Genomic DNA, 4325 nt, shown 5'->3' with positions numbered 1-4325 from the left:
ATAAAGTGGTGATGGTTTATAAGTTGTCTTTATTAATATTGATGAAAACAAGCCATCATCATGGAATAAGAACATTACTTATCACTTTTACTTCGTAAATTTAGATGTGGCTTGGTTATGGTATATGTCCAAACTTGGTTGAAGTATATTATAAGAGAAAAGTCTGGCATATACCTTATACGTAACCTAGGGAAAGGTAGTATTAGAAATGACTTAGTTTTCATTGATGATTTCTGGGTCAGCAGTGACTTAGTTTTTAGTTTTCGCTGATGATTTTCTAGGTCAGCAGTGACTTAGTTTTTGCTGATGATTTTCTATGTCCGCAGTGACTTAGTTTTCACTAACAGTTTTCTGTGTCAGTATTGACTTAGTTTTCACTTATGATTTTTCTATATCGATAATGACTTAGTTTTCGTTGATTATTTTCTTATACTAGAAAAGATCTAGTTCTTGTTGATGATTACAACATCAACTTAGCTTAACCCCACTATAAGACTCAATAATTAAACCCTAGGATTTCCATGTGTAACTTATATTTAGATATGGTGACTTTCATTGTATGATTATATAATATGAAGAACATTTGAATGTGACCATATGTATTTTTAGAATATATATGGTATTAGTTTATGCGATTACTAATTGTGAATATAATGATTGGTTATCATCTAATGTATTAGGTGGTGTAACCAAGATTGAGCCTTTGACCTGACAAGGACACCCTCCGGGAGGAGTAGATAGGTGGCCTCCACCGTCTTCTATAACAATATTGGATCCTTAAAATAATTTCTTTATAAAATTGTTGTTATTTGGTTATGATTACTAAAAGTCAATCATGAAATAGTTGATTGAATATTATGATTAGCTTTGACTAATAGTATCCATAATGGATGACCGATTTTGACTATTATAATTGGCCTTGACTAATTGTATCCGTAATAAATAACCAGGATTGAGTATTGTGATTAGGTATGGCTAATAGTATTTATAAATGATGATCAGGATTGAATAAATTAATTAACCTCGGCTAATGATGCATTTATTGGATGATTAGGGTTAACTGACAAAATTACATTTAGGTAATGACACTCAGGTTACGAACCAAAAGAGACTGGGAGTTAACTTCGGTCTTTAAAATTCAAATAGAGTGAATAAGACATGCGAATAAGATTAAAATAGTTGATAAATTAGTGATTGTATTATATATATGAAGTAATGAAAAGAATATACTTATCTAAGTTAATGATGAAAATTTTGATAACATTCTTCTATTTATTATTGTTATGTTAGAGATTATTCTTAATTCTTATAATTGTTTTTGAATTGTAATAGGGACGTCACACAACTAAGGTACATAAGAACCTTATTCCATGATTCCATATGTTTTGATATAAACAAATATATCAGTCATGAATTTGTTGATCAGTACTTTTGTAAAGAGTTATAATGATAACTACAATGGAAACAGGGATGTAGACTTATAAGCATGTAGATATAATGATATGAATGCATTGTATTATATATTCTCTTCTATTAAGATGTTGAATTATGTTATTAAATGAGTATTGTGTTATATCAATTAATGATACTTATATGATAGATCTAAAATATAGTTGTGAAAAGTATCTATAGGTGTGATGATATAAAAAAAAAAAATTACCATCCATTTTCATGACATGTTGTTATAAATAAATATGAGATCATGAAATAATATGAAATTTCAAGTTATTACAAATGATAATTTTTTAGAAAAGTACTAGTTAAGTGACCTGCACTACGTTGCGGGCTCACCTTTAACTTTCAAAAAAAAAATTGGAAGCAAAACCCAAGCATAGCCGGGTCCTGCTGCGACCAAGACTCAAGGCTATTTTAAGTCTTACCCAACCTAGCCCAAGTCTAACCTTAAGTTAGTTTTTAGCCAGGTCGTGCAGGACCTAAGGTTATTTGGATCATGCATATAGCAGGACCCGGGTTTATTTTTAGGTGCTACAACTAATAATTTGTAAATAAAAATAAATATAAAATTAAGTATAATTTGATAACATTATTATTACAATATATTTGGTAAAATTAGTAAATGACATACTATTTTCTTTCAAATTCATCAATTATTTTATTAATAATAGTAATTACAATAAAATATACTATTAGAAAATTTACTAAAAATAATAATATTTATAACACAAATCATAATATTTTTAGTATTAATATTATTAATTATGATAAAAAATAATACTATTTATAAGTCAAAAATAATAATATTTTGAGATTAATACTATTAATTATACTAAAAATATATATATTAAGAAAAAATATAATAATAATTATACCAAAAAATAATATTAAGAGAACAAATAATAATAGTTTTGATACCAACACTATTAATTAGACTAGAAAAATAATAATATTTTTAACACCAATACTATCAATTATATCAAAAAACATATTAAGAAAAAATATAATAATTATTTTTAATATTAATTATACTAAAAAAATAACATCAACAAAACAAGCAATAATATTTTTATTATTAACACTCTAAAAATTAATTATACCAAAAAAATAATATTAAGAAAACTAATAATAATATTTTTAATACTAATACTTGTAATTATAATAAAAGTATAGGTAGTCCAAGCACCACGTGACACTTGAGCTACACTCAAGAAGAAGCAGACCAAACACGAGGTGGTGCTGTGCTGCTGGTTTGGAGTAGTGCTGCCCAAACTCTATGTGATGCTTGGTTTACCCGCGGCCAGCACCCAATGTTATTTTAGATCCTGTCCTACCAAGCCCAAGGCTAATCTTAGGCCTAGCTTGGCAGGACCCAAGTCAAAGCAACACCTAACGATTGGACTGCAGCGTAGAGGAAGCAGGTAGTGTGATTCAAGTACTAGTATGATCCAAGTCTATTTTAGGTCCTGCATAGTCAATTACTGACACGATAAAAAGATTAATGTCTGATCCTGCACAGCCAATTACTGACACGACGAAAAGATTAATGTCGATTTTTATCGGGTCCACTAGGCAATCTTGCCTCCATCCAAAAATCTGGGTCAAAATCCGGATAAATCAAAGGATTATCCCTGTATCTCTCCTTTAACCAGTTGTTACATTTCTCATGGAAATAAAAAATAAAATCATCAAATTCAATTCAAGAAAATAGTAACTTATGAAAGAAAATGGTTGAATTAACGTATCATAAAGTATTGGGCATGATTGTCGACAAATTGCTGCACCCCTTTTTGATGGTCCTCTTTACGCATATGCGTCTCCACAAAAAGCTTAATTGAGCTTGGCTCACATCTAATCTGCAAGAAAAAAATGTTGTCAGTTAAATATATTTATAAAAAACAATAAAATAATTAAAGATAGATGTGATTAAAATTAATCTTACAATTCACTTCACATGCAAAACAAACTTAATGGAGCCGCCAATATGTGTGGTAACTAAACTATGAATTTGTTAGTTCCAGTTCCCTATACTAGACTATAAGTGTTATGCGAAATGCTCGGACATTACATGCTAAATATATTCCGCCCATATATTTTCTAAGATGTATGGTGACCTGAAATCCTTTCTAAATTGCCATATCATTCAAGCCTGGTATAGTGTTTTTGACATTGTTGGCTGTTGGTTGTTGATATTGTTTGCTAGCCAAAACATCATTGCTGATATCAGAATTAGAGCCCCTCTTACACATGAAAGTTGTGAGCAATTGTCTCAACTTTCCAACAAAAAAATCATAGCTTATTTGAACTTCTAGAACTCGAGATATAAGTTAAAAATTGAACAGTGTCTGAGTTGTAGAATAAATTTTGACTTCTCCGTTGATGCTAAGATTTGAACTTGAAAATGACATAATTGAGTCTTGGACTCCCATAAAAGTTTTAGGTCTATATATTAGCTTTCCATACATATAAAGCATATCTAAATCCAAGGTCTACAACTCCAGTTATGATCCAATAACTAAATGGTGTTCCAGTTTGAATTGAATTAACATCTCTTCTCTTAGGCCTTTCTTTGTCTCTTCACAATTTTAATAGTTAATCACATCAATCAATTATTTGAATTATGAGATATACCTATATTTAAAATAAGCATTTACCATAAATTAAAGATATATTATATTATTAAACTTGTTATTATAAAAAATATTTTGTTTAGGGAATTTAATGGTACTTTAGTGCAATATGATGATATAAAACTTGCTAAAAAATATATTTTTAAGTACTAATCGCACCCCCCCAACCAGCTTATTACTAGTCTCTAGTAATCAAAGTGTTAAAATAGAAAAACAATTTGCAAATTCCACAAAGCAAGG

Source organism: Populus euphratica, unplaced genomic scaffold (assembly GCF_000495115.2).
Source record: "Populus euphratica unplaced genomic scaffold, PopEup_1.0 scaffold118.1, whole genome shotgun sequence".
NCBI lineage: Eukaryota > Viridiplantae > Streptophyta > Magnoliopsida > Malpighiales > Salicaceae > Populus > Populus euphratica.
Note: the sequence above shows the minus strand (reverse complement) of the source record.